At 45.0% G+C, this 25,570-nt stretch overlaps 1 protein-coding gene across 36 annotated transcripts in view; it reads right to left on the bottom strand.

Annotated features, from left to right (window-relative positions):
- The window catches only part of SORBS1 (sorbin and SH3 domain containing 1), a 316,704-nt gene that overhangs the window by 124,398 nt on the left and 166,736 nt on the right, over positions 1-25,570 (bottom strand). For all 36 annotated transcript variants that reach the window (XM_083148896.1, XM_083148907.1, XM_083148902.1 and 33 more), the window contains one exon: positions 18,840-18,917. The gene's annotated coding sequence lies outside the window, so the exon portion shown is untranslated. The remainder of the gene's footprint in view (positions 1-18,839; positions 18,918-25,570) is intronic.

Below are 25,570 nucleotides of genomic sequence, written 5' to 3'. Positions count from 1 at the left end.
TGCTGGTGGACTGCACATGCGTGACCAGAGTACAAGCTAGTGCATGGCGGCAAGGTCCACAGTGCTGACGCATAGTACCCAGGGCTCCATCCCATAGGAAGCAGCAAGGCTCTGGAAACTAATGTTGGTTCCTGCAGCGAAACTCCGTTTGCGGATTACTACTGTATTTAAAACATGTGGAAACTAGCAATGCCACCTATGTAACGGACCGATATCGGACTATGAATAGGACCCTATATCCTGTAATGTATGCACTTTATAAGTATATGTACTCTGTAAGGTAATCTTATTTTTATGCTAGCTGTGGCATAGTATTCCCACTTCTCTAGAATGAAAAGGATCTGGACTTTACATATTTTCACAGAGGCGGAAGTGTCACATTTTACGAGTCCTGGATATAACTCTGACATATCTGTCTGTAGCTCCAGCCTAGACATTGTATACATCCTGACTCCACGGGCTCGTTTAATGAGTGTTGCTTCATGACCGTCACCTGGTCTTCCCGCAGCACCTGTAATGAGATGTCCACATACGTATTCAGGGCATAGTAGCCCTACACATGGGAGGCCAAGGACTTATCTATAATTGGTGATAAGTAGTGACAAGTTCATCCTCCACCTCTGAAATCTTTGCACGATATCTAAGGGTTACCCACTGAGTGGGCGGAATAGGCACATACAGCATCTGCAGTTCCTTGTTTTTAAATCAATGGCATCATTGATTTTCAGAAATAAAATGGTACTTCTGTATTATCTGGGCTCCCATGTTAAATGCACCCCATTTTTTCATACCCCCACTATCCAACTACGCATGGAGTTGATTTTATATAGTGTGGCGAGCGTAGCGAGCCACCGTGCCCGAAGCGTGGCGAGCACAGCGAGGGGACGCGGTCTCATAAGAAAAATGGGAGCCCAGATATTACATAAGTACCAATAAAATTATATACAGTGGTCTCAAAGATAAGTGAAATGTGGGGGAAATGTAATCAGAGAATCTCTACCATTAGTTTAGGTGTAAAGTAATCTGCCATGGCTTTGATGGATCTAGAATCGAACTACAGGTCACACTAAGCTGCAGCTGGTATGTTTCCCTTTGTCACAATTTCAGTCTGAAGGAACAAATATAAAACTACAATTTATTTGAAAGGAAAAATTTGATTCATTTTGCCATTGAAAAAACCTTTATATCCCACATCAAATATTGCCAAATAGGCCGGCTCTAAAGGTGCGTACACACGGGGGGAAGATATATTGCTAGCAATATATTGCTTGCAATATATTGCTGAGCAATATATTGCTCAGTGTCTCCTTTTCAACAAGCGACCAGAGATGGTCGCTGTTGAAAAGGAACCTCTGCTGGGGGTGCCGCAGAGGTAATTAGCTGGTCGCAGGAGCACACTCCCAATCACTGGCAATATGGTCGCCTGCGACCATATTCCCAGCGATTATAGCCCATATCTCCCCCGTGTGTACACAGCATAAGAGTCTTCCACTGAGTGTTAAGGTTTGGAAATGGTTTACTCCAATCAGTGTAAAGGCCCATACACACTAGGAAATTTTGCCCAGCGTGTATGCTGACCGATGATGGGGAAAATCTCTGGGCTGAAAATCGCTCAACGCATACACACTGAGTGATTTTTGACCATTTTAGCGATTTTACTGGGGGTGGATAACTTTCCATAGCAGGACGCTGTGGAAAGCCGTTCACCCTGTCGCTCATCTGCTGGTAATACCAGAAGCATGGCGATCGCAGTGAGCCATGCGAGGTACACTTAGACAATGTCCATGTCGACATTCATGACAAAAACGTCATGTTGACCATTTGATTGTTGACCCTCCCATTGTCGACCTAATGCTTGTGTCGACCTTTCAAAAGAAGCGCTTCATGTTTTTGAATGACTAAATACAGTAACCCATAGCAACCAGCCACAAAGCTTTAATAAACCCTTATCAACCAATCACACAAGCTTTCATAAAATCATAGCAACCAATCACATAGGTGTTCATTAACCCTTAGGTTATATGATTTGATTACTGCACCGTGACTAATCAGATTCACATTCAGTCACATGACTCCCAACAGCTCATGTATACTTGGGCTATTATTAAAAAATAATGCTATTTAGGTGCAGAATGTTGCCTTGACTTATTTTCTGATTTTGCTTTATCATTGAGGCTATTGGGAAACAGATCCCTGTGTTATAAATGCTGCTGCGGGGTGTATCGGTTCCTCTTCCATCCCCTGAACGGCGTGTCCTTAGTTTATAAACAAGCTTATGGGAGACCAGCCTGTCTCCAAGTGATAAAAATTAGCACATTCAGATGTCACAGAGCCATATGCCACGCTGAAAGTATAAATAGCTTTAGCACCACGTGTAATGAGATTAGTGTCCCATTAAAAGAGATCAAGTGGGATTTATCAACAAGACATTATTGAAATAGTTTGGATTTATGGCTATACAACAATTCTCAGCATAATATTCGAGGAAAAAAAATGTGCACAAAATCGGTCATCATCCCGTCTAATTCTGCTGCAGAAGTTCTATCTGAAATCCTTGCCACTATCTCCAGCACAAATAGTGTGGGGATAATATTGTCTTAGAACGAAGTAGTGAACCGCGGCCTGGCAGTAAGAACATACAATAAGCATGTATGTAAGAGCCCTTACAAGGAAAAGCAAAATAAAATCGATTAAGTGGCATCATTGATAATTTAAGTGCATCTCACTCAGTTGTAATAATGTAAGTACCGTCTCTAGATTAAGGTTATGGCTGCAATAGCAGGACGCATTAGCAGGCTTGGCTTCTTTTTGATCTGCTCCTACTATGACCCCTCTAAATGGATGCACCGTTCTCCCAATACTCCTCTTCGATTAGTGCTCAGTCTCTTAGAAGTCCTATCTCCACCATTATCTAATGTATCATACAGAACTGCTGCTAATATCAAATACTACTGTCATCCAACTGAATCCATGGAATTCAGGAATTACCTTATATATACATCCCTTCAATTTTTTTTTTTTTTATATTATTATTATTTTTGACCATCGCTCCAGTTCTGCACAGTTTAAATGACTGCAAACTGTATGGCGGTAGCAGTGTGGAGCACTACGTAAAGGCCTAATTGATTAAAACACAAAATTTTATGGCAGATATGAACCACTTAGACTTTTTTTTATCCATAGAACCAATTTACCAACCCACAAAGTGTGCACACATATGTAGTTTTACTAAAAATCCCTTATCCTGATACTAAGCGCCAAGAGTCCCAACTGTGAAATCTACAAAAATACAAGCATGTGATATGAGAGAATAATATGCATGGAATGGAAATGGTATGTAGGTACTTGTGTATTATCACAGCGCCCACGAAATCGGCCAAAAATCGGCCGAAAATCGCATGGAAAAATCAGATGCGATTTTGCGGCCGATTTTTCACTTTTTCCGGCCAATTTGCATGCTGTTCCATTATTGCACACCTTGCACACCCCCGATTTCCATCGTAGTGCATCGCATGCAATATAGTGGCATTTGATGCATGCCATGCGATGCATGTGAAGCGATTCGATTTGTAATTGTACAATCACCCTGATGGGTGATTACAATGTTAAATGCACTGCCATTGTTAACGCCACCCCCACTATCAATGCCAACCTGAAGCGTGGCGCGCCCGCGAGGGGCGGCGGTACGCGTCCTCCGACCTTTTCATACCCCCACTATCCACGTCGGCGTGGAGTTGATTTTAGATAGTGTGGCGAGCGCAGCGAGCCACCGAGCCCCGCGAGGGGACGCGGAATACATGTAAAGTAATCCGCGTCCGATCGCCACGCTTCGGGCTCGGTGGCTCGCTGCGCTCGCCACACTATCTAAGATCAACTCCACGCCGACGTGGATAGTGGGGGTATGAAAAGGTCGGAGGACGCGTACTGCCGCCCCTCGCGGGCTCGCTGCGCTCGCCACGCTTCAATAGTGGGGGTGGCGTTAACAATGGGGGTGCATTTAACATTGCAAATCACGTTGCATCGCATGCCACTTGCTGGCATGCATTGCTATGCGATATTTAATTGTACAATCAGGGGCATTTTCCCGAAAATCACATCGCATACCATCGCATAGTACCTGGGGGTGTAGACGGATGGAATAACATGCAAATCATCAGGAAAATCGGCCGATAAATCAGGTGCGATATCGGATGTGATTTGGATGAAATCGGGCGCCGTTATAATACACAAGTACCGGTATGTACAATATAATAGTAGGTAAAAGACCATAGGTTTCATTCAGCCAGTAGCAATCAGCTGTTCCGTTATACATTGTTTGATAAACCCAAAAATACCCCCTACCCCACAAAAAAAAAAAAAAAAAAGAAAAAAAGTGTAAGTAAAATATGATTTAAAAGAAAATACTAGAAAAAGGTAAAAAGTTTATGTAAACTTTTATGACTAAACGTTTGTTCCGCTCTAAAAACGGTATTCTCCCTGTCCCATAATAATAATTCTAAGAACTAAAACAGAAATTCTAATGAATCCTTATAATATCCGCTGCCCAGTTCATAAAAGGTAACTGTAAGCTATTTGTAAAAGTTCCATATACTTTACATTTACAGTCCGGAAACGACATGTTTGCACAGCTGCAAATTTTCAGATGTCTTAATGAGCCTAAATGCAAGGAAAACAGATGTGGCACAGAACCAAATGATTATAGCAACGGCGGACAGAGATGCCAAATATGGCAGGAAATTCTGCTCATACCAAGCTAAGACATTAACACAACTTTATAATAAATGTATTCTCTATATAATCCAAGTGAGATTACTACATTGCAACATTTATTACATTTCACAAATGTAACAGTGAAGTGCTGTGAAATATAAATTGCAAATCTATAAAAAGACATCAATCTTGCAAAATACTAGGGAACGGTTATATTAACTTGTGACCAGGTGATCCTGCGACTTGTAGTCCCACAACAGCAGGAATGTAACACATTTAAGCATGTTGTGTAGAAACCAGAGATGCCAACATCCACAAACACATGAACTTCCAATACACCAATACGGAGTTTCTTTGACATATTTTAAGTGTAATGAATATAGTCTCTGTTTTCATTGATAATTATGATCCTTCTGAACAGGAAACTTCAAATTATGTTTGTGTTCTGTTCTTGGAAATATTCCAGAAGGGGTAATTTACACTACACAGTTGCTGTAACCATGATTTCTAGGCAGTGACAGAACATTTTGTGATTATTCCAACAGGTCAGCGATGTGCTGAGGGATCTGTCTCCGGTGAGAACACAGGCCCTGACTGGCGATCTAACTAGATTACCCGCACAGCGATAGCGATGCATGGGGCCGTGCATCGCTATCGATATGGCCCCTACACACGGAGCAGTGTTGGTAATTTTCTAAGAGATCTCATCAGATCTCTTAGAAAATGGGCTGAAATCGCCCTGTGTGTAGGCCCTATAGAGACTTGGTGTAGGCCATATAGAGACTTCTAAAATGCTTTGTTCAAAACATACAGTTTAACAACTCTGTTTCAACAGTAAATGCAGTAAAACAGTAAATTGACCAATGTTTTTATTACAGCACATGTGCAGTCTCTGGTCACAGAGTGAATTTAGCTGCAACCAGGTAGCCTGCACGTGTTAGAGCACCGAGACTGGGAGCAGCATTAAAAAAAAAGGGGGTATGGCACAACAGTTTCTGGGGAGTGTGCAAGACATCAACTGCAAGACATCAACTGTGTCGTTGCGCAGATGTTCGATGTCCCATGCAATGGTGATCAGTGTCATCAGACGCAACAGCGGATCTGAGAAGTCGGCAGCGGGCATTGCGAAATTAGCAAATAAAACAGATGATATTAACAATTACTGTACAAAAACGTACGTTGATATAAGTTGAGTTGTGCACAGATATGGGGGTCTATTTAATAAGTCAACCTTAGCCAACAATCTGTGTTGCCGCTTATCGCGGCCATTGAGATTTTGGCAGCATTGCAATCGACCAATCTCTTTTGCAAGCCTACCCCTGCAGGCAAAGTGTCATTGTGCAATATCATGCACAGCAACTGCACAGTAGTTTTACCCAGCACAGCTTAAGCAAAGTGTCCCCTATTTCTCGGTAAAGGGTAACGCTATCTCAAGATTACCCAGCGTTGAAAAGCAAAGCTTAATAAAAGTCCAACTTTGGCTTTGTGTCGGGGCCAAAGTGTCTTGGCAGGTTTGCATGTCACTTTCACGCTGGCTATGTGTTACAGCACAGCATTCAGTCTGACAAGTAATGAATGCTGCTCTGCTTCCCATCTTTACAGGTAAGAAGTGGCTTGGAGTGGGCATTGCTTGGGAGTCCAGCTTGGCTTGCTCTAGCCAAGACCATATACTACTGTACTTTTATAGAAGGTGAGATCCTGTATCAAAACCTTTAGATATTAGTGCCAGATGACAGGAGGCAATGTCTGGTTTTCTTATAATGTTTCTTCGGTACTTGTGAGTTATCCGGGCGTCCGATTTTTTGATTGTATGCCTTAAGTTAAGGCATACAATCAGATGCGATGCGATGCGATATCGCATCGCATCGCATGCGACCATCGGATGCGATGACCCGATTTTTCCATAGGAATCAATGTTAAAATGATTCCTATGGAAAAAGGGGTCCTTTTCATACCCCTACTATCCAAGTGGGCATGGAGTTGGATATAAACCTGTGGCGAGCGTAGCGAGCCACCGAGCCCGAAGCGTGGCGAGCGAAGCGAGCCCCGCGAGGGGACGGTATTCCATGTCCCCTCGCGGGGCTCGCTACGCTCGCCACGCTTCGGGCTCGGTGGCTCGCTACGCTCGCCACAGGTTTATATCCAACTCCATGCCCACTTGGATAGTAGGGGTATGAAAAGGACCCTTTTTCCCATTGAATTCCATGTTAAAATGGACTCAGTCCATTTTAACATTGATTCCTATGGAAAAATCGGGTCATCGTATCGCATCGCATCCGATGGTCGCATGCGATGCGATGCGATGTCCCGATCCGACCCGATTTAAAAATCGGACGCCCGGATAACTCACAAGTACCGTTTCTTCCTTTATTTTCTATTTATCAACAAAAAGGAAGAAAATATTGTTTCTATACTTTTCAACACAAACATCTGATCTCTCGTAGACATGAAAGAACTCTAGGAGTGTGAGAAGGAGTAGGGCGTAGGGGCTCCTTTGATAAGAAGCCAAGGACCACAGGAGATCTCAAAGCAACTCTGTGGCTGGAGGGATTGAAGGAAAATTGCTACATTGCACTTGAGGTTAGCACTGATGTGGGATGCTGTGATTTGATTGGCAGACTGGTAGTGGCTGACAGGGTTTAATAAAAGAAAGTATTCACTATTGCCAACAACTCTGGCTCTCTGGAAGCACCCTTTTCTAGAGCATACAAACCTCATAAGATGTAACGTCTTGACCAAAATAACATCATAGAATGCTTATTTAGCAGCACAAATTCCTAAAGTTTTGACTATACGGTCACAAAACACATACTGCTGTTATTAATCTTTCTTAATATGGTGCCATGGGTGTTCTGCAGCACCTAACAAAGTAGATAAAGAAATGAGCAAAACATGAAAACAATGACTTATACTGGTTTCACATTGCAAACCTGCTTTCAACCCATTTTTGTAAACGTCTTAAAACGGGTCAAAAGCCAGTTAAACCCCTTTCATATTGCATGTTGTAAACTGTATACTGCAGTTTTTTTTTTTTACCATTTTTGTACCTTTCAGATTCAACCCGTTTCACCCACAGAAAGAATCTCCTTTGTTTATTTCCTGCTTGTGGGCGGGGATCATGCAGGGAAATAACCTATCACCCTTGTGTGGTTATCATTTGTAGCAAATACCTTTTCTGAGCATTTCAGACTGCAGGGAAAACGGCCCAGAAACGTGTAGGATCCTGCTTTTAACACATTTCAAAATACCGGTATTCTGTAACCGGTAAATTGACAATGGAGCTTTCACACTGCAGCTGTACCCATTTTAAAACGGTAAAAAAATGGCAATATACCACGTTAAAGCTGAAATGTGAAAGACAATGGCATCAGTTGTCATAATACTCAAATTGGCATCAGGGTGGCAAAAACCAAACGGTAGATGCCATTGTAAGGACTGGATAATAGTATAGGCAAGAGAAGGTAAAGCACATGTAATACCCTGTTCTCACGGTCAGGCAAATTCCTGGGTCTAGCATGTTTACCTGGTAATTTGCCTTTTGAACACAGAGGTTTTTGTTTTTTTTAGTGTGAACGGCACACCCCTTGTTGAAATTCCCGGGTCTACAACCCTGCTTTTTTAACCCTGGTTGGAGATCCGGGTATGCCAACACGGGTTGAGCCGTTCACACTGCATAAAAACCCCTATTGAAAGGCAAATTACCGGGTAGAACTGCTTCACCCAGGTATTTGCCTTAACAGTAAGAAGAGTGGTCTGGCGTTGTAGTCCCCAGCGAATAAATACTGGGTAAAACCCATGTTCATCACACATGGTGTAAACACGGTGTAAGAAAAGAACCCTGCTCATGAGAGCTTACATTTTATAGGGGAAGAGGCCGGCAGACAGAGGTGACACCGGTAAGGTAGACAGTGAGCAATTTTTTTTTTTTTTTTACAATCAAATTTTATTAGTTCCAAAGTAGTGATACAAGAATATGAAAAACATTGTTCCTTGTGTATCATGAACAGGGATACAGGTTTGCCAATACAGCGCACACAAAATAAAATGCGAACGGAAACAATCAAACATGAAGTTATCACGTTACGTTAAACATGTTAGGTGAAAGAGATCCAGTATTACAATGGGGTTATTAGCTGCTCCTCTGCCTAGGACCTTCCACTAACTGCATGCTACTGTGTCATCAGGAACAGCAAAATATTAGGGAACTAGTTTAAATGAGAGATTTGTATAGGTGGTGGGGAAGAAGTCATATGAAGAAGGGAAAGGAAAAAGAAGATAAGGAAACAAACAAGCAAAGAGGGAGGGAAGAGGAAAGAGGGAGGGGGGGTGAGGGGGGGGGGCGGGAGTGCGGGACCCTTATTCGGCAACACTCCGTTACTTTACCATATGTTGTTTAAATTCTCTCTCATCCTTAAAAATTACCCAATTGTACCAGGTAGCTGTAAAGTTTTGTGGGGCGTTGTTCAGGAACGATGATATATCTTCCATAGACATGTATAGATCTATTCTACGGAACCATTGGGAGATGGGGGGAATGGTTGTGGTTCTCCAGAAGCAAGGTATCACAGCTCTGGCAGCGTTCATCATGTGGCTAAGCAGAGATCTCTTGTATTTTGAGATGGGTATTTCCATCAAGTTTAACAACCAAAATTCTGGAGTGTAGGGTAGCGATTGCCCTGTGACTTTCTCCGTAATCTCATGCACTACCCGCCAATATTTCTGAATTTCCCCGCACGACCACCAAATGTGTAGCGGTGTGCCTGGTAGTTGCCCACATCTCCAGCAGAGATTAGGCAGACTCCTATTCATTTTGTGTAGTATTGAGGGGCATCTATACCATCTTGATAAAATCTTGTATTGCGTCTCCAGCGTCTGAATTGACGACGAGGAGGCAAATACATATTTAAATGATTGTCCCCACTGTTTTTCGGTGAGTTTCCTACCCAGTTCTTTCTCCCATGCCTTCGTGTAAGGAGGGATTGAGTCAGCGAGGGAGCCCAGGCATACTTGGTATAGGTGTGAGATCAAGCCCCTGGGAGCCTCTTCTGAAAGCATAAACCTTTCAAACGCAGTGGGTTCCCAGCTACGCCTTCTCCTTGGAAGAGAGGCTATAAAGTGCCGAACTTGGAGATAGAACCAAAAGTACATGTTGGGCATTCCCATGACCTGATGTAATTCTGAAAATGAGCGTAGGCCTGAACTTTCAACCCAGTTACCCAGGAATGTCACATCTGCCGAGCAGCGTTTTGGTAGGTCTCGTAATATATACCCCGGTTGGAATTCCGGATTATTTACTACGGGTGTGAGTAAAGATACTCCAGCGTCGAAGAAATCCATATGTCTAAGTTTCCTCCAACATGCTATCGTCGGGCCCATAGTGGGATGGTCGGTGTGTGGGGAATTGCGGAGCCATGGAATCACTCTAGGCGAGACTCCTACAGAGTGTCCCTCTATAGCCGGCCAGAGTTTGTATTGCGACACTCTAGACATCTCAACTATCCTGGTCAAATGGACTGCGTGGTAATAGCTTTGGAAGTGTGGGAGTTGTAGTCCTCCTTTCTCCCTGCTCTGAATTAGAGTTCTCTGTGCTAGTCTAGGCCTGCGATCCTTCCATACTAAGCTACCTGCAAGTTTTTGAAGCTCCCTAAAGAAGGAAGGGGGAACTGATATCGGGAGGGCCTGCAGTATGTACAGGAGTTTAGGAAGAAAAGTCATTTTTATAGTATTAATTCTGCCTAACCAAGACAGCTTCAGGGCCTTCCATTTCTCCACTAGGGCTTTTAAGGTATTTAACAGAGGGAGATAATTGAGTTTGAAGAGGTCTGAGGTATTGTTAGATAGGGTGACTCCTAAGTATCTGACCCTCGTCGGGTGCCATTGAAATGGGAAAGCTACTTTCAGGGATTCGATTACCGGGATAGGGGCGGAGATATTTAAAGCAATGGACTTGGAAAAATTTATTTTGAAGTTTGAAAGGAGCGAGAATTTCTCAAACTCTTCCAAAATCGAGGGAAGGGAGGTGATGGGATTCGTTACCGTGGCCATTAAATCGTCTGCATATAAGGCTAGCTTATGTTCCCGTTTCCCAATCTGAACTCCCCTAATATTGTTATTCGCACGTATTGACCTGGCTAATGCCTCCATGCATAGTACAAATATAAGCGGGGACAATGGGCAACCCTGTCGTGTGCCGTTTCGAATATCAAAGGGAGATGACAGTGTACCGTTTACTCGTACTCGAGCTGAAGGGAAGCTATACAGTGCAAGGATGCGGTGAAGGCATACCTGACCAATTCCTATATGTTCTAGTAGTGTTGTCATAAACGTCCAGTCAATCCTGTCAAAGGCCTTCTCCGCGTCCGTTGACAGGAGGACCAAGTGGGCATCAGTCTGTTTGGCAAAATGGATTAGGTCTACGACCTTTGTTGTGTTGTCTTTTGCCTCCCTGCCTGGTATAAAACCCACCTGGTCCTCGTTTACCAGTCCGGGGAGGAGAGGGCCTAGCCTATTTGCAATAAGTTTGGCGTATAGTTTTAAGTCCGTATTCAAAAGGGAAATGGGCCTATAGCTTGCACACTGTGCAGGATCTTTCCCTTCTTTTGGGATTATCGAGATATGGGCCTCTAGTGATTGTGATGAGAATGCTCTGTCCCCCGAAACAGCATTGCAGGCCCTTAGAAAGAGGGGCATTAAGGCGGAGCGGAAGGATTTATAGTAAGTTATCGGGAAGCCGTCCGGGCCCGGGCTCTTCCCAGAAGGTGTGTTTGACAATGCCTTTTCTAGCTCCTGTAGCGTGAAAGGCTGTTCCAGGCGACAAAGGTCCTCCTCTCCAATCCTGGGGTATTGAACTGACTGCAAGTATTTTTGTATTTGTTGTCTCATCAGGGATCTATCTGTCAGAGTCGCCCCGTGCTTTAAATTGTATAGTCCCGAGTAGTATTCCTCAAAGGCCTTGGCTATTTGAGAGAAGGAGTGTGCATGGGTGCCGTCTCTCCCCTGAACAGTTCGGACATATGTCTGCGAGCGCTGCTCCCTCAAGGCCCTTGCCAATAAGGTCCCAGTCTTGTTTCCCCACTGATAATACCTGTGCCTGCATCTGCGCATTTCTAATTTTGTCCTGTCGTTCATTAGTTTAGCTAGTTGTGACCTCACCTCAGTTAGTTCACTAAGAGTTTCAGGGGACAGGGTAGACTTATGAGTCCCCTCTAAGGCCGCGATCCGCGTAATCAGCCTCGTTTTCTCTGCTTCCCTTTCTTTTTTCATCTGAGAGCCTAATTGAATGCACTTCCCCCTAAGTACGCACTTATGCGCTTCCCATACTGTTATTGGGGATGTTCCTTTATTCTCATTATTCGCTATATAGTCTGCAATACATGTTTCCAGCTCTTGCTTGTATTTAATATCTGAGAGGAGGAGCTCATTGAACCGCCACGTCCATGGGCGTGGTCGGGGCATGGAGGTGTCTAACGAAATGTATACTGGGGCATGGTCTGACCAGGTAATCTGGCCTATTTCGTTTTTAGAGAACCTCTGTAGGGCCTGGTGATCTATCAGGAAATAGTCTATTCTGGAATAGGATGTGTGGGGGGCAGAGAAAAAGGTGTAATCCCTGTCCGTAGGATGAAAGACTCGCCAGGTGTCTAATAGTTGGTGGTCATGTAGCAACTGTTTGATTCTGCGGTGGTCTCGTAATCTAGAAGTTTTGGGGGTAGGATGACAGTCAATTAGGGGGTCTGGGGCCCAATTAAAGTCTCCTCCGACTATTAAGCATCCTTCTCTATGGGGTTCTATCAGATTAAGAATTCTGTTCATAAATTGTTTTTGTCTGGTATTAGGGCCGTATACGTTCACTAGCGTGTATCTTTGGGAGAGAATTGTGCATTTAAGAAGTTGGCACCTGCCTTCCTCCAGTGAATGGTGAGAGATGTCAGTCAAGTGCAGTCTGCGGGAAATTAAAAACGAAACCCCTAATGTTTTGGCCGAGGAGCAATTGCTGGAGAAATGTAAGGGGAAGTAGAAGCTAGTTAATTTGGGGGAGGCTCCCTCCTTAAAGTGTGTTTCCTGTAGGAATGCTATATCGACTCTCTTGGATCTTAAGTCTCTCAGCAATGAGGAACGTTTCTCTGGGATATTAAGCCCTTTTACGTTAAAAGAACAAAAAGTGAGGTTTACATTGTTATTTGACGACATAGGTGATGTCCTATAGGTGTCTTTGCATCGCCACCCACTGCAGCGGTGTCTAAACGAGGGTCAGCTGAAAGATCCCTAAGATGGGGGGGGGGGTAAAAGAGCAAGGGGAGGGGAGGGGCCGATAGGGGGGGTTTGGGGGGGGGAAAACATAAGAACAACAATTCAAGATCATAACAAAACTTATCTGAATCATTTCAAAACAGCAAACCGCTGTTGAGCAGAGGTCGCCAGTTGGCGTCCCTGCCCAAGAGCAATGCGGTCCACCCAAACTGGGGCCCGCACAGATGATCCCCACCGGGCGTGGGGTTTTTTTAGCCTAAGCTATAACATCAAAGACTGAGTTAGAAGTTAAAATAACATTTTGGGAAACTGCCCGCCTTTTCTTCAAGTTAAGCCTGCAAACGTCTATCAAGCCAATCCTGGGCCTCTAATAGGCCGCCACGTAGGATTAATAAGAGTGTCCAAGTGCCTGGAGGGTTCTGTCCCCAGGGGGCCGTATCTAGCTAACCACATACTATTTCTAGTGGAGTATGTCCGTGTAAAGTCTCACGACCTCCGGGGCAAATTTGGGTAAAGTCATCACCCCTTTTTTTTTTTTTTTTTTTTAACTAGTTAAATGTGTACCTCATCAGGTAGTAACACCTGTTCCGGTTACAGGGGCGGGGGTCGCCAAGTTCTTCTTCTTCCCTACTTTCTGCCAATCATCGCGTAGTTTCGGTGGTCGGGGGGGGACGAGGCGCTCTGTTAGTTGTTGCCACTCCGTAAGCTGGGGTCTGGGAAGTTCGAGCATTTTGCAGAAGGCGTCTAGGTCTGCCGGTGATTGGAGAACTGCCTGTTTTCCTCCCCTTGTCGCTTGAATACTCAATGGGAATCCCCAGCGAAATCTAATGTTGTTCTGCTTTAGCAGATCTGTCAGAGGACGTAGAAGGCGTCTCTGTTGGAGAGTGCTCCAGGAAAGGTCAGGTAGTATCTGAATTCTATCTCCATTGAACTCGACCTCCTCTAGCTGACGGGCTTTCGCCAGAATATCTTCTCTCTCCTTGTGGTAGTGCAGTCTGCAAACAATGTCCCTGGGTCTGTCTGCTTGTGGGCCCCTTGGTCTCAGAGCTCGGTGCGCACGGTCGAAGATGATGACATTGTCTGGCGTGGCTCCCGTGATCTCATTGAAGACTTTGGTAAGGGCATCTATTATCCCTGGGCCTTGAATGTCTTCCGTCAGACCTCTTATCCGCAAGTTATTTCTCCTCCCTCTGTTGTCCAGGTCATCTATTCTGCGTTGCAGCGCAATCAGTTCTTGTGCTTGGGCTGTCAGGGTGTCATGTAGTTTCTCGTTGAAGCTACTGACCTCCTCAGCTTGATCTTCCAGCTCAGAGACTCTCTGTGTCGTCTGCTTCACTTCTGCCTGAATGGCGGCAACCTCTACTTTAATGGTGTCTCGGAGAGATTCCTCCAGCACATGGAAGTCTTGTTTTGAGGGAAGGTCTGCCTTAGTAGGGAGGGTACGGAGATACGCCAGAACTTCAGTTAATGAGACCTCGGGCTGAGGAGTGGCAGAGGGGCTCTGCGAAGCGTCCATCCTCAATGGATCCCTTGGGGACTGGGAGCCGTCCGAGGAGGACTGTGGTTCCTCAGAGCTAGTGCCCGCAGTCTGTGTGAGGTATCTGAATAGGTTTGGCTTCACTTGGGAGTCAGATGTCGGTTTAGACGCTGATGGTTGTAGGGATTTTTTAGCTTTCCCCATTAGGTCAGTAACTAGGCTAGGCCGTCTAGACTAGGCTTGTTGCAGCATGTAGAGGCAGTTTCTTTACCAAAAGATGTTCATTGCGCCCGGTGTGAATACATCCGCTGCGTCACCCCATAATAAGCGGGTGATTAGGGGCGAAAGGTCATGGCAAGAGTCACATATCACATAACTTTCAACGGGTTCTCATAGGGCGAACCCCCCAGACTTATGGGGAGAGTAACAGGTGGGAGCCTCGGGGCCGGTGGGGAGCAGTATAGAAGTTGCTCAAGCCAGGAGGGATATATGCAGCTTTTTGAATAGGAGCTGGAAAACAGAGATCAGGTGAATTTCACTGAGCAACCACTAGATGGAGTCGCAGGACCAGTAATCCTCCTTATTTCACTTGCAAGTGACAGTCTCTTGGGGAATATTTGGTCACTGTTCCTGTGCAGCCAGACCTAGCCTCCCTGCAGCCAACAGTAAGTGTCTCTCAATTACCCCCAAGTGGTCAATAAGGGGGTCAAGTAGTGAGCTACTGTGCCCCTGATGCTGTGGTGCACTTGTCTTCACCCTGGAAAGAGGCTCCCCTAGTGCAGGTGTTGGGCCCAGCCTGTTCAGCAAGTGCCCCTGTGGTTCCCCCAAGGGGGACTGACGCTGTGGGAATGAGGTGCACGGTGGGGGGGCTCTTTAAGTGCTACCTGGCTTTTAGATGCCCAGAGCACTAGTGATTCTGTCCGGGGCCTCTGTGATGTGCGTGGCCTACCGCTGGCGCCGTAGGGGTGGTCTCTTGGGGTGGTCTCTTGGCCCCCACAACCCCCTATGTGGGTGCACCGTGCTCACCTCTGGTCCTGGGGCTGGCGCCTGAGGCACTGTAGTGTCGGATCCCGTCTCCGGCCGTTGCGGTAGGCCGCGGCTGTGGTAGCAGGCCGCGCGTCCTCTGCGCCTCGCCGGCTCTGCCCTCCTCCCGACCAGGCCACCGAGTGCGTCGCTGTGCGGTCTCCAGGCGCCGTGGACGGCGGCGCGCCGTTCTCCTCTCCTCCTCCGCGCCCTCCGCACGGCCGTGTGTGTGCGCTCGGTGTCTCCGCAAATCGAGGCCCCGGCCTCAACTGGGACCAGGCCGCAACCCGCAGCGGCACCCCAGGGCACCGCCCGGCTCCGCAACCAGCCCAGCGACGCCGGGGTAAGTGTCAAAAGGAGGGTGAGGATCAGGTACAGGGGGCCAAAAGGGCTGATGGAAGGGGATTATGCTCTGTATCAGCGGGAGCGCAGAGAGACTACGTCCGCCCTGTTGGATGGCCAGGCCACGCCCCAGTGAGCAATTTTTTATTTAAGTAATCTATTTGACCTACAAGACGAATTATCAATATGACTTAGAAGACGAGTCCTAGGGCCTTATTTTGGTTCACTCTCTTACAAAATCCTTCTTAGATGGACAAAACCATGTGCACTGCAGGGGAGCATATGCAAAATGTGAAGAGAGTTAGATTTGGGTGGGGTTTTACTTCCAAGTGAGATCTATACTGAAGTGTAAAAATAAAGCAGCCAGTATTTTCCCTGCACAGAAACAAAATTACTCACCCAAATCTAATTCTCTCTGCACATGTTACATCTGCCCCCCTGCAGTGCACATGGTTTTGTCCATCTAAGAAGTATTTTGTCAGAAAGAGTGAACCAAAATAAGGCCCCTAGTCATTGTATGAAAAGAACATAAACAGCACATATATTTTTGCCTTATGGGTTCACAGTGTCCTTAAATCCAATGCTATTTTGACAGTATTTCCAAGGCCTACAAATGGAAATGAGCCCCCAATAGATGGGATTCTATTCTATATTCCAGCTGTAGGGCCTGTGTTGGGGGTGTATTGCCATAGGAAGGGCTGTCTCTGAGCACACAGAACACAGTCTGTCTATCAAAAAAATTAAGAATGTCTATGAGGATCCTTATTGTACTTAACGCAGGTGGCAGCTGTGGAACTTCTAAGACCTCACCCCCATACCTTCCCTTGAGGCATACTTTCCTCCTCCTCGTACTCTGGTGTGGGTGGCAAAGGGGAGGGTTTGGGGGGCCTCCAAGGAAAGCAGGGGACTTGCCCACCTCCCCAGAGGGCTGCAAAGACCTCACAATTTTTTAGCCTTATGCCTTAAGGGTTGGAAAGTGGGTATTGGTTGGGGGGGTCAGTTGGTTGCCTTGGGTGCCGAGAAGCCTTACACCAGCCCTGCTGCAGTACATATGGTTTGTCCATTAGAGAGTGATTGTGCCTTTCCGAGTGAATCAAAATAACCCCCTATATTCCCTGCCATATGTACATGCACACCCAGACATTCTTGTGTTAATTTTGTTGGGAGCCAATTGGCCTAACAGTATATTTTTGGAATGTGGGAGGAAACCAGAAGGTTTTTTTTTTTTGTATAAAATATTCACTCATCAAGGTTCTAAAAATTAAGAGGTCAAAGAAACTCACTAACAAAATACAAAATGCACAGTACCCTAACACAAGGAAATACTATGCTGTGAACAAAAGTGCATGTGGGTCAATTAAAGCAAATGTCTATTTGCATTAAATTGCCAGCTCCGGTATGATTCCAAGTCACAAAATATTCAATTTACAGCATGTTGTTGGAAAACCGACCCTCCAGTCTGTATATGTGGTCTGTACACACAGTAGCTCCGCTAGGAAATGACCTCACTTACTATACAGAAACGGAGAAATGCCAAGCACGTATTATTTATGTCATAGCGCCAAGCTGCCATGCTTTGCAGGTGACGTGCAGACAGGCCAGGAGACGGCCACATGATCTCTGAGACTTCAGATCATCTCCTAGATATTTGTTGACGTTACTGAAATAGCCACTAGTAGCAGGATCTGATAAGGCAGAGACAGAGCTACTGTACAAAGAACGCCATCTATCACCGCGATTGCTGCTTTATTTGGCAGCCATATACATAAAGTACAAGGCAGAACACTAAGCAAAATAAACAAAGTATTACAACATAAAAATGATAAAGAAAAATAGAAGTTACATGGTAACAAAACCTAATTATATAGAAGCCTGTTCTTAGTTAAGGAAATATATAAATGTTTGAGCTAAAAATACTGATGTCAGTAAACTAAAATATCAAATTATAGACAATAAGCTCTAAAACACAATCTAATTTAATATACTGCACTACATAAAAATAACCATAAATACCACCATGATATAATTGTTTGCGCTCGATATGTATACATTGCTTATATCCAGTGCTGTACATTGCTTATACTACAGATGGAGCCGCTTTCATTACAACGTCTCCTGGCTAATGTATCGCCATGCGCTGTCCCCCGGCCAGCCGCCAGAGTCAGAAAGAATGTGGCATGCACCCCATTCTGTCGGAAGCCCCTGTAGCCGTATCCCGCCGCTACCAGTCTCACCCGCTCTCCCCCCGCACGGAAGCACCCTGTCCTAGGGATGGCCATCGACCATCGATGATTCTAAATCATTGATGGTTCATGGCCAATGTCGAATACTTTTGCCATCGATGGGGGAGAACCAGATGGTTTCCCTCCATCAATGGAACAGCAAAACAATGTTTTGCTTTTTTTTTTTTTAAAGTGCCGGGACACGAAGCATAGCTCAGCCCCCCGACACACGCGAAGCCCCGCCCCCGTGTTTTGATTGGCCCGAAGGCCAATCAAACACAATGGATGACCATTATCGATGGTCATCCATTGCATAGTTTAGCACTATCGATGGCCAGTTGCAGAATTGCCATCAATGGCAACCATCGATGGCAATGGCAACGATGGCCATCCCTACCCTGTCCCCATCACCTTGCTGAGGGAGTGAGCCGCTCACGCATCCCCATCAGCCGGCTCGCCGTCCACCAGCCTGAGCCAGCAAATGAAATCTAGCGATCGGAAGGCTGGCTAACAGCGGCTCCATCTATATAATACTTTTTAAGTTTCTTAAACTTTATTATTTAATACAGGTCCGGATTCAGCCCCGTCCCCGATGTTCAGGGTTTGCACATGCAGCCTAGCGCACAGGTCTGAATCATCACCACTTCTGATTTGAGTAAATTTCCCCCTGTGAAAAAACCCATTCACATGGAATTTGCTAGTCTATGAATGGGAGCGTATCTGGTTACAGGCAGAGAATGCCATTCATCAGAAGCAAATTGCCAGATTACAGTGTATTTGCTTTTACAATCTTAGAGAATTACTTCTGTACTCACATTGTTGCTTTGTGGTCTCAGCACTGCATACAGCCTTCTTCTCTTCTCTCCGCAATAGAATAATTACATAATTAAGACCTAGAGACAATAGAAAAACATTACTATTAGAGCTGTCATGTTGAATTGAACTAGATTTTATAACAAATATGTCAAGTGTATAATTGAAAATGCAAACGATACTGTATCGTATAGAAAGCCCTCTTCAATGCCTGAATAGGAACGTTTACAACATCTATGGAATTTTAAGCTCTATAAAATATCTCTTTTGTGTTCAGCTTGGCTATTCTCTTCTGTGAAATTGGAACGGTGTCTGTCTGGTAGGACTGATGAGCTGTGAGAGAATATAGTATGTGATAATAGGTAGACTGATTAACACCCCTTTTCCACTAGCAACCTGGGTCGGACCCGGTAATTTGTACCCGGTTCGAACCCGGGTGGGACATGGGTTGGAGACACATTTCCACTACAGTGCTACCCGGTAAATTGCCTGATCATCCCCTTTTACACTTAACCCGGGTAAGGCCTTTTTTTCCCTATAGATAAACATAAGAAAAAGCCTTTTTAAAGGGCTTTACCATGGGAGGTCACAAAATAGGGCCACCATTACACCAAAAGGGCCACCATTAAAAATATTACGATATTAGAAGAAGGGACCACACTCATTTATTTTAAAATTACTTTTTTTTTTTTTTTTAACTGGGAAAGTCAGGACAGACATGCAGCACATGTGCACACAACGCTGTCCTCCGTGCTATGTGCGCAGTCTGCGGGGCTCTGAGTGATGACATCACTCACCAGCGCCCCAGCAGCACCAATCAGTGAAGATTTTTATATGCTCAGTCAAATAACCGGGTTAGGGAGCGTTTCCACTACCCTTGAAGCCGGGTGCGAACCGGGCGCTACCCTGATCATGACCTGGGTAGGATTGCCGGGGAATCCAAACCGGGTTATTTAAAAGGGAGCATTTCCACTAGCAGCAAAACCCGGGTAGAAGCGCGTCCCCGCGGAGATTACCGGGTTATTTCTTCTAGTGGAAAAGGGGTATTAGTGGCAACTAGCAAAAGTCTTGCAGCGAGCACAAAATCACACATAAGGCTATATCATATTTGCCTCCATTATTTTTCACCTGATGTACATAGGCAGATTTAGGAGTCTGGCCACTCCTAGGTACAACATTATCAGCCATTACAGGTTGAGTATCCCCTATCCGTGCATCCTCTATCCGAATTATTCCAAAAACCGTGGTTTTTTGAATCATTCAAATTATTATTATTTTTTTAACCCCCCTAAACCGCTTTTCATACTTACCAAGTCCCAGGGCGTCCACAGCAGGCCTCCGGCATCTTCTCCAGGGTCTCCAGCGGTCCCAGGAATGCATTGCGCGAGTGTGCGTGCGCGCCGGTGACGCAATGCATTCCTGGGACCGCTGGAGACCAGGAGAAGATGCCGGAGGTCTGCTGTGGACGCCCGGGAACTGCGCGGACGCCGAGGGACCACCGGACACCATCAGGGGACAGGTAAGTATGGCTACAAAAATTTATTCCAAAAACCGGAAAATTCCCCTATCCGGAATGCTCGTGGTCCCGAGCATTTCGGATAGGGGATACTCAACCTGTATTATAATGTGCCTTCCCGTAGTATAGAATATAATGAGCCACCCCCTCCTTTAGTGGGTGCCGGACGCGTTTCCGACAGTCGGGATCCCAACAGTCATTTACCCGACATCGGGATCCCGACTGTCAAAACGCTGACAGCCGGGTGCCCGACGGCCACCCGCTATTTTCCCTCATGGGGGTCCACGACCCCCATAGAGGGAGAATAAAATAGGTGGCTCGCGAGCCACCGTGCCCGCAGCGTGGCGAGCCCGCAAGGGGCTTTTTTGCCGCCCCATACCACAACCCCTTTAGTGAGCATTGGAACCCTACACTGCCTTTAGATCCCATTCATTGACCTGTTGTCGCTGTGTTGTACTTATACCATGCAGGGAAGAAAGCTGCCGTGCCATCCCCAGCAGGTGCTGCCCCTAGGCACCTACTTTACGTAGTTAGTGGGAAATCTGACACCACTGATGTGCGGTTCGAGGGGTGGAGACGGGCGCTGAAGGAATGAAGCAATTCGTGTAAATTTTAGCCCCTCCCCAAAGTCTAACAACTGTTGGCATTCATCTTTGCTGATGAGGGAGATGTGACGGTTCAGGAAAGAAGCGGGACACTTTCCCACCTTTCCGGAAGCCTCTCAGCCATTCTGGGTAGGTAGGCAAGTATGGGCTATATATCTGTGATGTCACTTAGCCGAGTGTTTATTCCAGAAAATGGCTCGTTCTGCTTAGAGTACGTGATTGGATTAATATAAAAGTTTACATTACAGCAGTTAGCTATTTACTGCACAATGGTTTGGCTTCTACCGAACCCAGGGGTGTAGCCAGAACAAGAAAAGAAAGGGGTGTTGAGCTGCGCTTGGTATAACTTTGTAAAAAGTGAGGTAATGAAACCTGTAAAGTTTGGGTGAAAAAAATGAGGGATTGGTTGGTCTAGTACAAAAAGATTTAATGTCTAAAATACATATAGCCAGAATACATTGATAATTCTCTAAAATCACATAAAATTCATATCTCACCAACCAAACTGGGGAAAATGAATGGCCCGGAGAGTCCCAAGAGTCCTGTATAGGGCTGAGTTGTAAATCGTCCTGTATGGAGCTGCAATGAAATGCCCAATTGGAGCAGTAGGGAGGGAGGACCAGATGTAAGAATAAGGAGCGGCTTAAGTTGACACGGATTGCCGACTCCCTCCGCTGGATGGACTGGAGCGGGATGGGTCCTCTACCTCTACCTTACTGTAGGAATTTGCAATCCAAATGGAACCAGTGGAGGAGGTATTACCGGACTGGGATCTGTGCGTGGCCCAAGGGGACCCCCAGGTCCTGGTGAGGCGTGATGGTTGTCTCCAATGTAGCAGATGGTGGGGAGGACTTGAAGATGTTGATAAGGAGCGGCCCAGGATGGCACAAATAACCGACTCCCTCCGCTGGATGGAATAGAGCGGGATACAGTCCTCGACCTCAACCTTGCTGCTAGGACTTGGTGGTCCAATTGGACAAAGGGTGGTAAGTGTGTGCACAAATAAGCACTTCCGGGTTCTTTAGGGGTACCAGTTTGGTATTCTGGATGGAGATAGAGACCTGAGTCCTGACCGGTTTCGCTGCTCCAGGCAGCTTTGTCAGAGGATAACAGGTTTAAAACATGGCTGGCTATTTATTTCCTGTTACATGGGTCATGTGACCAACTTGATTAGATCAACCAATCTATTTTATAAACAAATAGGGCGCTAAAGTAGGAGGCAAGTTACTATAAATTCATACACAATAGTATACAATAATAAGATATACACTAAAACATGGTTTGTTAATTGTAAAGTGCTTAGATTATGATCGCTAGCTTGTGCAATCAATTTTGTTAGTATGGTAGTCATGGTGACTGAGATGACCTTATCGAACGTGCATTTCAATTGGAGGAATAACCTATTAGTTTCCAGGTCATTCTGCCCTGATGGTATGTGGGCTGTGAGGGCGGAAGTACCTGTGGTGCGACCTGTAAGGGCGTCCCCTCTATGCTTTAATGGCAGGGGGGAGGATTGCATGTCAGAGCTTGTTGTCCCTCCCTAAAAACGGAATGGAATCATTCGTCAGACTGCATTTGAGTCTACAAGCATAGGTCTACACCATTAGGTCGACTTGCATTATATCGACCTGACTAAAGGCCGACATGGATTAGGTCGACAGGGTCATAAGGTCGACAGGTGTTAGGTCGACAGTGAAAAAGCCGACGTGTTTTTTTTTTTTGCAAGAAAATGCAAGAAAAAAGGAACAAATAATCATAAATGAATAATAAAAAGTGAAACATGGAACTTTTATAACAGAGAAAATTTATAAAAATAAGAACGGATGGAGGAAGGACATATATCATGATAGTTCATAGTTCTTAGAGAGAATGCACATATGGTAGTTTCCCACAATCCGATTTTTATTGCAGGCTACGCACTATACCGAAAGAATGGGCGCATATACACACATATTATGATGGGTGGGATGATGTTTTGCAGATGGTACACACAGATGGTATATAATGATGATTTATAGTTCTTAGAGGGGTGAATGGAAGGAGAATGGATATATGGCAATCTCCCACAATCCGATTTTTATTGCAGGCTGCGCACTGCACCAAAAGAGTGGGCGCATATATACACACATGTTACAATGGGTGGGGTGGTGTTTTACGGATGGTGCACACAGATGGTATATATACACACACACATTATAGTGGGTGGAATGATTTTTTACAGATGGTGGAGTTCGGACATACATGGTGATGGAATGGGAATATACATTCTAAATGACTGAGTTAAGTTCCACCATCTCATTGAGGCCCTCAGGGTGGATAGAGTTCAGCAGGTGCATCCAAAAAACTTCTTGTTTGCACAATCTGCTGAACCTATCCCCCCCTCTGTTGGTGTTTTTAACATGTTCCACCCCTATCAGTTCCAAGCTTTGGGGATCAGCGTTGTGCTTCTCGAAGAAATGTCTAGAGACACTATGTGAAACTAAACTCTTTTTAATATTACGACGGTGCTCTAAGAACCTGATACGGAGTTTCCTAGTTGTGCGGCCCACGTATTTGAGCCCGCATTCACAGGACAAAACATAGATTGTATAAGTGGTGTTGCAATTTATAAAATTCCTAATAGGGTGTGTTTTGGTATCCACCATAATTTGTGTGGTGTAGCCAGAACACTGTGGGCTCTATAGTAACATTTTATAAGGGTCCCCTGTCCCAATGCTTTTAGAGAGACACCTTTCTACAGCAGTTTGAAATTGTCTGTCCAATATTATAGCCCCAGATCATTTTGTGAACCAGTAGTAGTAGTGTCCTAGATGGTGTTGGCCTCTTTCGACATAATTCCAAAGAGGGATCCAATAGACTGGTTGACTATATTATCTTTAAAATAATGGATGCCACTGCTGTGCTTAGGTGACCGGTCCAAGTAAGGAGCCATATTGCATATGATGCCAGAAAGTGTGGCGTCATTATGTAACATTATCATGCCTTCCAGTTAATTTTATACCACAATACAATGAGCAGGTCAAGGGGCATATCTAAATACATTGCATGCCCCAAGGCAAACATTTTTAAGAGCACCTAGGGCTTGTAATGTGGCACAATATAAGTTGGAGGTACTATAATGTGGTTTAATATGAACCTAGGGTACTGTAATGTTGCACAATATGGACGGGGGGCACTGTATGTCATTATGTGAACTGGGACACCGCGTTGCATAATGTATACAAGCATTAATAATGACGTAATATGAACTTGGGCGCTACCATGAGGCACAACATTGGACATGGGTCTTTTACTACACCTCCAGAATCAGTATACACAATGTACTACTGCCAAAACTATGTGAGCTGTTCTGCTTACCAGATCAGCTCTACATATGCATGTGGAAGTCATATTGCACATTCATTTGTGGATTTGCTTTTTAATGTACACCGCCTGACTTTAAACACACAAAAGCTTCATTCTGTTATGCCAAACACACCCAAACATGAAATGCAAGCAATGATAAAGACACTATACTGTATAGTTTACACACACTATAAATCCCCCGCATTGCAAAACAAATGTTTAACGCTCTTGAAATGAAGTTAAAATAAAAACAAATAAATAAATAATAAATAACTAGCAACACAACAATGACAATGTAACAATACAAAGTTGACTCTGACAAATGTAATGTGTCTACTGCAGATCCAAACATTTCCATCTATATTTATAATGTGGTTTCCATTAACATCTAGTTAGATTTTACTAGGCTTCTTTTTATTATATGGTGGTACTGCAAATAACTTTTGCACACACACATACATCTTAAAACCTAATCCCAAGTATAGTGTGACTGAGTTTTCCTCTTTCATGTGCTAAATCCCTGTAGAACCAGGAATGTTTATCAGGGGTATTATTTGTTGTTATTACACTCCGTGACTGGTGATTCAGGCACAGACACCACTGCACTAGACCAGTCTACAGCATGCATTTCATTATTGGCAGATAGCTTCTGATCTCATACAGTAGGTGTTAAATGTATGCATTCATTTTCAATACTTCTAAACCGTGTATCTCAGCTGTGGAACCATGCGTTTAAAAAAAAAAAAAAATTGTAACAATTTTTTTGATTGGTCAGACTGGCCTGTCACCTAGGATAGACCATTCTCGTAACAGCTACTTATCCCCCCCCCCCCCCCCAAACCAGTCCTCAAGACCTACCAACAGTTTGCGTTATTATTATTATCCTTTATTTATATGGTGCCACAAGGGGTCCGCAGCGCCCAATTACAGAGACCACATAATTAAAATGGAAACACAGTGACTTACAGTTGAAGATAATACAGGACAAATACAGGGTAAATGATTACAGGTATAGCAGCCGATTGCTGCAGCATAAGTATCCAGGTGGCAGCAAACAGCATGGTTTGGTGCAGTCATAAACTACTGAAGTAAGAAAGGATAAGCACATGAGGTAAGAGGTCCCTGCTCGTGAGAGCTTACATTCTAAAGAGGGGGGGGGGGGGGGGGGCAGACAGGTGTGACACAGGAGGGGTAGACAGGGCGAGGAACAGAAGGTTAGGAGGACAGTTTGCTGGATTTGGTGGGTCTTAAGAGCCCGTTTGAAGTA

This window comes from Crinia signifera, chromosome 6 (genome assembly GCF_055691185.1).
Source record: "Crinia signifera chromosome 6, ASM5569118v1, whole genome shotgun sequence".
Lineage (NCBI taxonomy): Eukaryota > Metazoa > Chordata > Amphibia > Anura > Myobatrachidae > Crinia > Crinia signifera.
The sequence above is the reverse complement of the archived record's forward strand: the minus strand, read 5'-3'. Positions and strand labels throughout refer to the sequence as shown.